General features: G+C 38.5%; 1 protein-coding gene across 3 annotated transcripts in view; it reads right to left on the bottom strand.

The window, feature by feature from the left end:
• SASH1 (SAM and SH3 domain containing 1) overlaps positions 1-13,549 on the bottom strand; it is a 506,147-nt gene that overhangs the window by 302,482 nt on the left and 190,116 nt on the right. The window lies entirely within an intron of this gene.

Genomic DNA, 13,549 nt, shown 5'->3' with positions numbered 1-13,549 from the left:
CCTCCCTCCCTCCTTCCCTCCCCCTTCCCTTCCCTCCCCTTCCCTTCCCTCCCCCTTCCCTTCTCCCTTCCCTTCCCTTTCCTTCTTCCTTCCCTTCTTCCTTTCCAAAATGTACTTTAAAGAAAGTCCTAACTTAGTTTTATCCTTTAAAAGCTACTTTAAAAGCAAAAGTAAACATGAGTTAGTTATCCTATTAAAACTACTTTATTAAAATCATTTCCATTTATCCTATCACTTCAGTTGGGTATGTTTTCATAAAAATTCCATTAACTCTAAGATTTTTTTCCTCCCAAGCCTATTTTAGACTGTATTATACAATTGAGGACCAAAGCAGACCTTACACTAGCCGGGGAGCTGGTCTTCTAAATATTAGGGATTTTGTCTGAATTTGACTTGAAGATTTTTGAATCAGCTTACAGTAAATATATACAGTATATGAAATATTTTACTACATTTTTATTAGATGTACTGTGTATCTTTATATTCACAGTTTATACTCTACTTATTTACTACATTTTTAAATATGAAGGGAAAAAAGACCTTGAAAATAATGAGACAGTGTTTAAAAAGATCTGAGCTTCATGAACTAAAGCATTAAGTACATTTTAATTTATTTACTGAAACATTTTTATTTTGCTTTATTTATATCGCAGTTTATTTTGGAATGCAGCCACATTTACAAGTCTTTGCAGGGATATGTGCTGAAAATATATGACTCAAAGCATTTAAAATTAAATAAGTATCAGGGGGCATCTGTAATAAAGTAAGCATTAAAAAATTCTAAGCTGATTCTAAGCTTATTTATGCATTTCCTACCCATTTGTGGAATGAATGGATATGCAATTTACTTTGGATTTACGTTTAGATTTAAACCACATCTGAAAAAAAGTTTACTCAATGGATTTCTTGGGTAATTAGGAAATCAAACCAAATTAAATCAGTCATTGGTGTTATCAGATCTGCCTACCCTTCAGTTTGTGTATGTATGCACAAGTAGTGTGCAGACACAGCCAAATATACATACAAATACACACACACACACACACACACACACACACACATACACATATGTATATATATATATAAAACTGCTAGCTGGTCATTTACTTTGCCTTCTCCCCTCGTGATGATCATATCATCACTCTAAATGGGGGATATTGCATCTTCCATACTGGGCAGCAATGAAATAATAGAAAAAAGCTGCATCACCACTGGCAAATATAAAATGCAAAGCTTTTTAAAAAGGTATATATTCTGCCTCATAAGGCACCTGATAAATGGTCAGTAACTTTGTGTAGCAAGAGTGTTTCCCGGCCATGGATATGTTTGAATGCAGAATATCCAGAAGGAAGGGAGATCTATCACTTTGAAGCACTGTCAGCAACTACCCATTTTTTAAAGTACGCCAGTCAATACCAAGCTAAATGGATGTGTTTATAGCTGAGGTAAAATAATGTAGCTCAGATACCAGGGAACAATAAATAGCAGGTATGTGGAAGATTCAGGAAAATGTTAATTTAAATACTGGCATTAATGACCTCATGATTTTTCCAGGCTCAAAGTGGCACAGAAATTCAGGTGTAACCTCATTTCAGAGAGGACCAGCTAAAGGGCCAGAACCTGCATGTCAGACTTGAATCTGAGCAAGCACAAGGCAGCCACACGCATATGAATCTGACTGGAGTAGAGCAGGTGTAGCAGTGAGGCACAGGGCTTAGAAATCTAGATGATTAGTAAAAAAGAAAGGCCTCAAATAATCTCCTGGAATTAAATTTTGGTCAGTTTTTAAAATCACTGACCATTACAAATAGGGTATTAGTGAATGAATAAAGGACAAGACAGATAAGCAATAGGGATGGTGTGAGATTTTAAGCTGAATGAATGAATGAATAAATGAAATCTGTAACACTTTGTCACTGTGACAGCAACCATAAAAAATTAAGACTTAGTTATAAGAGATAATACAGTTACAACCTGAGATACCAATTAAAAGGGGAAAGGTGCCTTTGCTTATAGCGAGACAGAAAGCAGTTCCCAAACAGCATTCAGATTTAAAATATGACCAGCAATAAGTGACCTACCTTTTATTTTAACTATCAATTGAACCTTTTCACAGCCCCACAGGCTAGGCATGAACTTTCATGAGACAAGGACTGAATGCATCTCGCATGCTTCGTAAAAAGCAGTTGTACAGAAAGATATATAACACCCACAGCACAAACCCCACAACCTTCTCCTTTCCTCAGCACAAAAATGAACATTCTTCTGCTCTGTAATTCTTACAAGAGACCAATTTCTGCTACCAATCAGTCAGATCCCTTTTTTTTCTGTTCTCCTCTTTCTCATCCTTTTTCCTGTCTTTGTAGATTTAACAATTTAGTAATCTGAAAGATTTGTGAATTGTGTGGTCTTTCAGTGAATCCCATTTTGAGATAGTCTTCTTCTAGAGGCTGAGACTGCTAAGTGTCACATGCACAAACCCTCTCTGGAGAGGTAGCAGAATTAAATGTAGTTCAGAAGAAATGAAATATCTTTCATGTCTTTGTGGGCAGGAGGCGAGGCGCAGTCTGTGCCTGCTGCAGAGCTTGGCTCTTTGGGCCAATCTGGTGGCTCAGCCTCTCATTTCTGGGAATTAAAGCCATTGAAATGGGGCCGTGGGATGGATGGAAGACTAAAAAGAGGAAACACTCATTTTAACGATTTCTGAATCTTATCCAGCAGTCATATTAAGACTAATGCATTCACTGTCTACTGCAGAACTGGCTAAGATTTAAACTTTTGCAACTGAAAACATTAGTCTGGGGCTAAAACTGCTCCAAATCTCTTATTTTTGACCCTCAGTGGGATGGACAGTACACATTTGAGAGGAATATTTTTCTGTCTGCTCACATCGCTTTAAACTTCTTATGAAATTCCTCTGAAATGTTGTGTGTTTTGCTGCCTTTGCTGGCTCTGCCATCCAGCACCTCCTCCTCCTGCTCTTTCAAATCGTGCTCCTCCCTGCTAGTGGTGCTGGGGCAAAATGCAGTCAGTCCTTCAAGTGTAACTGTTATCCTGGCCCTGCACCACTGGCAGAAGCTAAAGCAGTTACATTTATACCAGGCTAGACTGAAAAAAAAAAAAAAAAAAAAGAAAAAAAAGAGAGAGAGAATCTGTGATTGGTGTTTATTCTCTCACACGTTCATCTTTTTGTGCCCATGCTCTGCTAAATGGAGTGGAGAAATGTGCCTTCCTGACCGGTCACATCTCTCTTCAATCTACAAAGAGTCAACATTTTCTTTGTGCTTTTTAGCAGCAAGTGAAATTACATGAGAGCTAAAGGAGGAGAACATTAAACACAGGGAAAAACTTGAAATGAAGCATGCAGAAATAAGGAGCGGGTCACCCTCTTAATCTTTAATCTCTAATTGAACCTTACTCCTACCCCTACAATAACGTTAAGTCATGTAAAATATTATAGATATGTCGCCGAATAAAATATAAAATCCTTTTAAGGATTTAAATGGCAAGAGTCTTGAGCAGTTGACAATAGGCTTCTCCCAAAGAAACAACTCATCTGGACACGGGAGTCAGGATTCCTGGAGCTAGCTGTCAGGCAGCCTGTGAACGTCCCACATTTCTGTTAGCTGAGGGTATTGGCCCGTGCTGACCTCCTGTCCTCTGCTTGAGGCAATCACATCAAACTCCCTTCCTGAAAAGCCAGGGCGAACGGCACTCTGCTAATGACTCTTCCCTGCCACAGCTCAACGTTCATGACAATTCCATCCGAAGGAATTATGGACCCCGTATCTTTTGCCTGCAATTAATGAAATCCTTGCAGTTCAAAGACCCCTAACTTTAATGCCAATTCAAAGGGTATCAAAGTAATTGATGGTCTACTTGAATAAATGTGTGGGCTTAAAGAAAAACAGTATATAATCACAATGTCCTAAAATAGTGAAATTCCTGAGCATTACACAAACAGACGGTTAACCTACATCATTAGGGAAAAGAGTTAATTTCCTTATCAACTGTTTTCATAGAGGAAACTTAAACAGCAAGTAACTACATATTTCTCCTTATATACAAGAGCTCTTACTCAACCTTTGTACAGAAAATTTCTGCTCAGCTGCAGTTCAATACCTAGCATTTCCAGTATTTCCTCTGATTAAAATAATCCAAGCTAATTAACATGTAGCAACCAACATTAACAAGATATGCTGGGATTTAAGTGAACCCCTAATTTGTAAAATGTTTTCTACCATGCTGTATTATTGATTAAAAATTACCATTTTCTCCTGCTCCAGAGCAATTAGTGAAAATGTAAGATAATGAATATTCATAGAGCTAAGGTAGAAACTTGATCATACTCTGAGATACGATTTTTTTTGTACTTACAAGCAGCCAGCAAACAGCTGACAAGATAATGTTTATATGATGTTTTGACTGCAGCAGTTTGCACATTGCTGTCTTTTTTACAGGTAGAGCTGAGAATGTAAGAAAAAGGCACTTTTCCCTTTGACAAAAGCTAAAAGGCAAAAGTGCTAAATAAAGCTCTAAAAGTGAAGGCAAACTAATTTGCAGTGCTCATTCCCAAGTATTTGTCATCAGCTAGGAAAGGCCAGTTTCTCAAGTTAGCTAACACTAAAGCCAACAGCAGTTGAGATCTGTTGTTTCTGTTCATTTTTAATGTGCTGGCAAAGGTGAGATTTGTCCTTTATGTCCTTAAGTCTTAGTAACAGCAGCTTACTTTTATGAGCTGTTCAACTAGCTGTTTACTCCACACTCATCACAGAAATTACTGCTATTAGCACTTTGTCTTAATATCAGTCTTTCCTAGATTTAATCTCGCCACAGCCCAGTCTGGGCTGTCAACAGAACTTTCTTATTTTGTACTTTTTATTGCACACCAGGGGAGTGGAAATGGCACAAAATTCCTTTCAGCCGCAGGATTTTCAGGCTGCCAAATGACTTGGCAATGCAGAGAATTTAACTATACTTAAATTTAAATTCCTTTAAACTACCCCATCAGAAGCTGACACATAGCAACGTAGAAAGCCCCACGTGGCCAATTTTGCACAGTCAGCGCCTGCTTCTAAGTGCAACACATGTACTTACATTCCACTGAAGTTAGTAAGATTCACACATCTTCTTAAAGTACTTCGTTAAGCAGGTAAGCATGTTCATCTGAGTGTGCTTGCTGTGTTGAGACCAGGAGGAATTTCCTTGCTACCAGTTCTTTTAACCCATAGATTTCACATCTCCTAGGAACTCCTTTATATCTATTAAAGAGATTAGCCCTAATCTCTTTGCCATACAAGATATGGCAGATATCTTGTCTGGCAATTGCCAGACAATTGCCATATATGAGCTGATAAAAAGAAAGAGAAACACCTAGAAGGTAGCAGATAAAATTATGGAAGAAATTGCCACAGAATTTCAGATTCTTTGGCATGCACAATCAGTGGGATGAGTTATTGCAAGCAAACCTTCAAAGTAGCTACTATGTTATTTCAAGTATAAAGCTAGGTGTTATAACTTCACTAAATTACAACAGAAGAAAATACAGGGGAACAACTATCTATCACTGAGGCTCTTCCTCAAGTTCGAGAGAAAACGTGTTAGTGCTGTGTAGCCCATGGCCTCTGTAAACAGAGGGACATGTTAGATGGTCACCAGGCAGGAAAATCTGCCTGGAAAGAACATATGCACCTTCAAAACATATAAGCACATCCTTAGCAAACCCTGGGGCTAAAGGGGTTGATCCTCTCCAATGTGTACAGAAACAGTGGTGCACATGCAACCAGATGAGCTTTAAATTTCTTTCTTGGTCCTTTTTCCGGACCAGATGGCGATTCAAACATTTCTTCAGAGTTGCTATCTCAGTCTTTTCCCAGGCAACTGGGACTTTGTGTGTCATGCTGAGAGCTCAAACTATTAAGTTCTTCATCAAAAAGGTGCCTTTCTCTTTGAAGGAGAGTTTTCCTTACATAATAGCCACAGCAGCAGAATGTGCTGCTGGCGGCTGCAGCTGTAATGCCCTTCTAGTGGCAGCCTTCACAGGAACACCTCTGACAGCGAGGAAAAGTAGTTAAAAGCTGTGTCTGTCATGAACCAAAGTGCCATAGAAAAGGAGTTTTTTATAGCATACACCTTGCTGGAACTATTACAATTTTGAGGGGCTTTTTTTCTATAATGAATAACTTGTATCTATAAAAATAGAATGAAAAAGAATCTTAAAAGTAGGTTGCTAAGTTATCTGTCCTCCTTATTTGCTAACTCCACAGTCCTGCTTCTCCCAGATGGAATTCATTATGACTAAAATATTAACACCTTTTTCTGACAAAAGGAAAGATTGAATGCCTTTATAATATAACTGAGAAAAAAAAACTTTTATCAGCACTTCTTTTTGCTAGTTGTTTTTTTGATGTACTAATAATATAAAGTAATATGAAGGTTTTAAACCGAATCTTTGACTGCAGAAGGGCTGAATGTAACCTCATTACCCATGACAAATGAATGACACTGAATGCGTTTGCTTCTTAGCTTCAGTAGACGTGACCTATCAACACATACTGCTTCACATTTCCTCTTTCTCAAGGAAAATCCAAACCTGATATTCCTAGACACTAGTTTGAGTAGAGACTTTTAGACTCGCCCCGGCCCCCCCAAACAAAGTGATCACAGAAAACAAATCTCATCCTTCACTTGATTTGAGTAGAGGAAATCTGACACATTGTAAGACTGAGCAAGGCTTATGGAGAAGAGGAGAAGGAGGGAAACCTCCTGATACAGATTTCAGCCAGGAGATGGAAACCAAAAGTGTCTTTAGGAGACCTACAAGACCATATCCTGATATAGGTGAAAACACTGCAGACTCCCATCAGCCCTGGAGAGGGGACTGGAGCCGGGAGAAGGAGGGACCTCCCTAGCGTTGCCCTGGCTCTCCAGTGGGAAAGACAAATTGTGTGCCTAGTCCTCCCGCACTGCAGTTAGCTTAAGACCTTCCCTTCTCATTGTCTTCCCACAGACTCAAAGACCCCTCCTAAATATTATTTTGCGTGGCTCTCCTCAGCATCCTGCTGTTAGGTTCCAAATTACAGTTTTATTTTCTAACAATTTACTAGACAATGATACTGCAACAAGGGAAAAAATATCCTTTTACTCACAGCCTGGCTAGCCTCAAGGGATGGACCGTCTGATTGACATTCCAGCCACAAACGTGTCATTAGGCCAATTGAATAGTCTTGGAAAAGGAGGAGTTACCTGGAGCTCTGCTGCCCAGTTCAATTAATTTTATCGAACCATTATCCTCTAAACACGCTGCTTGCCTCTTTTATCATCTGTTCTTCTTGTCAGACACTGAGATAGTTTTACCAGCACCTTCTCTTATTTCTCATCACACTATTGCAAATGACCATAAACCAAAATCCAATGTTCTGACTTACCACAGATATGAGAATGTAATATATCCTTGAAATATAAATCAGAAGTTAATGGTTTAAAGGCAAAGCATGTCCTGGGATTTTCTTTTCTCTGTCAGAATCAAAAGTATTTGCCCGAAGTCATACAATCAAAGAAAAAAAAATCTAATAATCTTAAATTTATAAAATGTATAGATAAAATGAATAACAATAGCTTGAATAAGTCAGTTTAATTCCTGATAGATCTGTCCACTTCAGATTAGATAAACATAAGAATTTTTATCAATGCTATTTATCTTTATAAGCTTCCAGCAGTTTAAGGAAAGTTTACCTAAGCATAAGAACAACAAGACCAAAGAACACGTAACCTCGTCACCAGCAGCTTTTACTTTTTACAGATTTCCAGCAATGAGAGACACCCATAATGTATCTAATGTTCTATCTAGATATTCCGTTTTAGATATTTCTGATTCCTATTTTAGATGCTTTATTTTTAATAATTTAAGACTTAAAGAGAAGATGCTCTGCAGCAAGTCTTCTGCTGTTCTGATTTACCACAGCTTTAGCCTTCAACTTTTAACCTAATAGATTTCTATCAGTGTGTCACTGTATTACTATTTAACCATGTGACTACCAATAAGATAAAATATTAAACATGGATAGTAGACACCCATTTTTACCATTTGTAAGCTCCAGAATATTGGAGAAACATACAATAGGGAAAATTTTATCATCCAGAGGATTTCTGCTATAGAAACATTTTTTTGTCTTACATCTTTGGTGACTCTTCTGGTAAAATACCTTTCATAGACTTATGCTTGGTTTCCATCGTGCAAACTACAGTGCTTGTAAGTTGGATGATGAATCTTAAAACAGTATGGATCAGCAAAATTCTTTTGTCAATATTAAATCATGGTAGAAAAATAAAATTTAACAACTTCCATTAAGCATTTTAAGCTCTAATGTAATGCGGGACTAATAGCACTAATATATGGCCTTTGCCACCGTGTCTAAATCAATCAGAACCCAATTTCTTAGTGTTCTTTTCAATAAGAGGAGATTTAATGGTTTCCTTTCTTCTAAAGTCTTGGTGATCTTAACACAAAAACGAGCAGCCAGGGAAGCAGGGTGTTTATGGCAAACAGAACAAGCACAAGCTTAGACAGCAGGTGCACATTCAGGTAGTCAAAGTAGTCATTCAAGAGACGAATTATTGCTGTGGCTATCAACATTGCTACAACCAAAGCAGTTATAATGCTTAGACCCCTCTGACCATTCTCTAAGACAGACTAAACCCAAAAGACGGCGACTCGCCGCCTACGGCACGTTGCTCCTCCACAGCGGGATGCGTGACCACAGTTTCTGTGGGTCTCTTTCTGAGAGGAGCTGGGTACGTGTGAGAGTTACTGCAAATCCAAGTCTTGAGTCCTCTGCAGCGATGTGTGAATTTTCAGGGAACTGGGTTCACCAGACACCTCAATAAAGCAAGTTTTTGTCAACAAGTTTTTGTCAAGATACTGCAGAGGCTCTTAGAAGCACTCAATGCAAACTACCAGGGACAGACACAGATACAATTTGCTGCTGAACTGGCCGGCCTCTTCCTTGCAGAATCAAGTCTGTATTAGTAACCTGGTCAGTGAAGAAACTTAATCCTATCTTCTGATTTCCATAACCTCTCATTTACCACATAATGAATAATAAGAGTTTCCCAGCTACATAAATTAGGTTGTTGCCTCTTAAAAAGATAAGTATCAAATACAAGCTCCAAAATGGAACAGAATCTGTGCAAGGGTTGAGCCAAGCTGACTTATTATATTTCAACTATATTTTAGCTCAGTGTTGCCCAGGTTGATTCAACCCAAGGGGTTTTCTTCCTGACTCTGACTGTAATTACTATTTCCTTTGCTAATTCACGGCTAGAAACTTACTAAATAAATTGCTCTCTGGCTGGTGTCAAAGTTGCCATATAATATAAACACTTGGCTAGAGTTATCACTATTACACTTAATTTATTGAGATAAATAAGAAATCCCTTGGCACAACTAGTGTTTTACACCATAAAGAGCAGACTATTTTGACAACAGTCAGCATTATGGGTTCAGGAGTAATTACTGACATCAATCAATAGATGCTGGCAGTATTGATTATACATTCACTGTTAATTTTCTGGCACAGTATCTCTGGGATACGTCCATCACATCTTTCATTTAAGCCATCTTAAAAATGCCCAGAAATAAATACAGAATTTCACGCTCTGGGAAAGATTAAATAATCAGGTAATGAGTCAGAAAAGAACTCAACGTGTTACTGCATCATCAGGCTTGGAAGGAATAAATGAACTATTTTATTACCTCCTTCCTAATTAGTGTTAGATGTTAATATGGAGGAAAGAGAACTTCCAACAAAATGAAAGAAATATGGTAACTACCATCATGTTTCCTGGTTGCACTTTTCACAGTTAAATCAAATGGATGTTAAATGTCATCTCTGCTTTTAATGTGTTCTGCTTTGATCAAATTGAGCAGGAGTATATCCATTCTTAGCATTGGGCAGTGTGATTTTAGAAAGCTTAAATGGACTTAAGTAGGAGAGAGGAGGATTTAACTGCAAGTGATGAAAGTACGGAAATCAAATATAATGGATTTTTGGTGAATTTGTGTCTGTGTGTGTATGTGTGGGCACATGCACAAAATATTTACGCAAAATGAACTGCTGCCAGAGTAGGAAAGCAGATGCTAGATTAAACACACAAACAGTGCAAGAAACCTGGCAGACACTTAGGAGCACAGGCACTAGGGAACAGCAAAGACCTCAGAGTAAACTGGAAATGCTGGTAAAAGGAAAAAGGGGTATAAGCTAACTTCAAATAAATTTAGTTTGGAAATTCAGAGGAAATTGCCAGCCTACATAAGTAAGGGATGTAAATGTGCTAATCAGGTTGAAAATGGAGCTTCATAAATTTATTACCAATAATCTATGAAGCTCTAGCTGTAATCACTGGAAAGTGAAATCAGTTATCCTTGCTAAAATGTCTCCTGAGCTTTCCTCGTCCAAACACACAGTGACCTGGATTTTCACAGTGAATATATGCGGTTATTTTTGGTGGCCACAAGCACCCTTCTTGCTCTGGCAAGAATTCTCCTATCCTGGGGAATTTCTTGGACTTTTCTAAGAAACATCACTTAGTTTAGCACGACGTGGCTTCAGCCACCGGATCAGACACACACATTTTTGCAGTACAGCCACCCACACCTTTTCAGAGCAGCGTTTCACTCCCTGTCCAGCAAATTTGTAGCAAGATTGCCTCAACAGGTGCCTCTCTTGGAAATTTTCTGAGGAGATGGCACATTAAATTAAAAGGTATTTAGCCCTTTCACCGGATTTATTTTATTCATATTAAAGAATTCGTCTTTGCTACAAAGTGTGCACTTCCTTTAGCAGTAATGCTTGTGATTTAAAACTAAAAATTTAAATTGCAAATTACCTCTCCCATTGATTCCACTGATTTATTCTGAAAATATGCCATAGAGTGTTTTACATCCGCACTTTTAAATGCTGACTTGCAATACCTTTTCTCTGTACATTAAAATAAAAAAGAAAAAGTAGACCAAAACTGACAGATGCAATTCAGGTAATTTTAAAATGCATGTAAATTAAGTTCATTCCAGATGACCGTGTGATTTACTGTTTCACTTTCATATCACAGTCCCGCTCTGTTTAGCAACATCAATGGCAGGCTCTCCGTTTTAACTAGAGGAGCAGACAATATCTACTTTTTCTAGTATTAATCTGTAGCTAAACACCATCACCTCTCCTTTGGGTAACATCATCCATGCCGGTGACAGTCAGAGATGCATCCAGAAGGGAATGCTGTAACTCCAAATGGGACCTGCCAGAGCAGCCAGACCCTCCAGACACCAGGTCCCCACTGATGCTGGAACCAGACTAGTGTTCCAAGGCAACTAGCTATTTGTAATAGGCTGCTGTAGGAGGGCACCTGTTTCTAACACATGCCAAGAACATGAACAGGTTTTATGACCTGTCACCCAGTGTTTCTTAGTGTTAACAAGGCTTTGGGCACTGTGTTTGCAACTGTCTGTTACCAAAGAGGAGGCAAGCCTGTAAATCCAGGTGAAAGATGTCCGACGTGCACCCATTTTAACTGCATGGCAGAACGTCTACAAGGAGGCAGCATCTGCAGCAGCTGCTCACAAGTGCCTCCATGCACCAGCAGCAGATGGGACTGGTAAGGCCCATGCTGAGGAACCCCTTCCTCAAAGCTACTTGCTTATTTTTTTAAAAAATGCCTTCTCTACACTTTTTAAATCAAAGGGAATAAGATATGAATTATTTACAGTTATTATCCTGCAGCTAGTATTGGTCTTTCTGCATAGAGCCTGCCCATGAAAACTCTCCTTTTCCCTTTTTTAATAAAGTATATAATGTGTTTGGTATTCATGCTCCCTTATTAAAGTATATTTTGCCTTTAATTTATGCCTTTGGAGAAAGCAAAAATGTCTGAGTGGGATGTTCCATATAGGGTCAAAAAGCTAGTACTTGTTCTACAGTTTTGGTTGAAAAATAGGAATGCTCATCCAAAATTATCTCTTCAGTATAATTTCCCTACATTCAAATAGAACCACGGGAGTATGACACTGCACCTATCACCTCAGAGTCCATTTCTGAAATATTTCAACATGAATCAGCCTCTCAGAAAAGATGGGATCCTATGCAGCAGATTCAATGCAGCCCTAGAATATTTTGAATTCTTCTTTTGAGATCATAAATAAAGTTGATGTTGGGAATTGAAAAATCTTTGACATACAATTTGTCTCAGAGATGCATTATGAACTGACCCAGCTGTTGCAGCCACAGAACGATAAAACATTCTGATGTAACACATCCTGCTTTCGGCATCATGTTTCATACTTCCCCATAGAAAATCTCATTTAAATCTAAAACATTAGTGGATTTTCTTCCTTCTCTGTGTGGAAGAAATATTCTTCTCTCCTAGTCTCTCTTTCAGATCAGTTTAAAATCTGCAACAGAAACCACAGACCTCACTTTAACGAGGAAATCGAGTCCAATTCCTATCTAGACATGGTGCACTGGCTATATTTCCATCTTGTTAACCACCCTATTCATTTATATCCATCAATCTCAATAGATGAAACAAGTACTGACACTAACAACTTTGCTGCCAGTTTCTGGATCCCGCTGAATGGAAGGATAGGCAATGCAGCTGAACTAGGCAGAGTGGGTTTTCTCCCCTCTTTCTCCCCTGCAAACATTTTGTAGCATTTTTGATAGAGAGATTCTGATGACTTTATTTAACTTCAGACATTATTATCATCTGTATCCTCGGAAATTCCTCAATACCTTCTTCTAGAGCATTTGACGTTGCAGAATCTTCTTGAAATCCCCCGAGGCTGTTCCGACCTGCATGCTAACACGTTCCCAAACACAGTCTAAAAGTCGTGCCCAGAAAGCTCCAGGTTGATTATTATGCACTTTGCACAAGCTGTAACTGCTGCATTAACATATCATGAAGAGCAGAAGAGTGACTGTGTCCCCACCTTGCCATACTGTCAGCCATATCATTAACAGCTTTTAACCCTGACAATATCAAATATAACTGTTTCCAGCCTCTAAATACCCAATACATCCTATAAACACTGGTTAATCTCTATCCTTGCTTGTCTTCCATATATCATGCTCATTACTACAGTCTTAACAAGGCTCAAACGCTGTTTCGTAGCAGCAATTACTGCCTTTTTTCTTTCAGTTACAGGCCACTAACAGTGTCTGCCTGGGGAAGATGATAGCTTTAGGTAAAAAGTTTGCATTTGCTAATGCTGAATGAGCCTTAGCACTTGGGCATTACCTGCCTCACTCTGAAAGTTGCAGTATTTTATCTTTGTTGAAAATAGAAGTTCACAGTTTAATATGATAATATGGGACCTGTTGTGAGGTATCAGAGTTAAGATCTTAAACAGGTCATAAATGTTAAAATGCAAAAGGAAGGAAATGCCTGTTATTCATCTTCCAGGCAGTATTCAGACATTCATGAAATTGAAAGTTAATGTACCAGGGACTTTCATTATCTGACCCATTCTATCCTATCTATTAGAATCCCATAGTACTGG

The sequence above is a fragment of the Nothoprocta perdicaria genome, unplaced genomic scaffold, assembly GCF_003342845.1.
Source record: "Nothoprocta perdicaria isolate Ctin4 unplaced genomic scaffold, notPer1 scaffold_36, whole genome shotgun sequence".
Classification (NCBI taxonomy): Eukaryota; Metazoa; Chordata; class Aves; order Tinamiformes; family Tinamidae; genus Nothoprocta; species Nothoprocta perdicaria.
The sequence above is the reverse complement of the archived record's forward strand: the minus strand, read 5'-3'. Positions and strand labels throughout refer to the sequence as shown.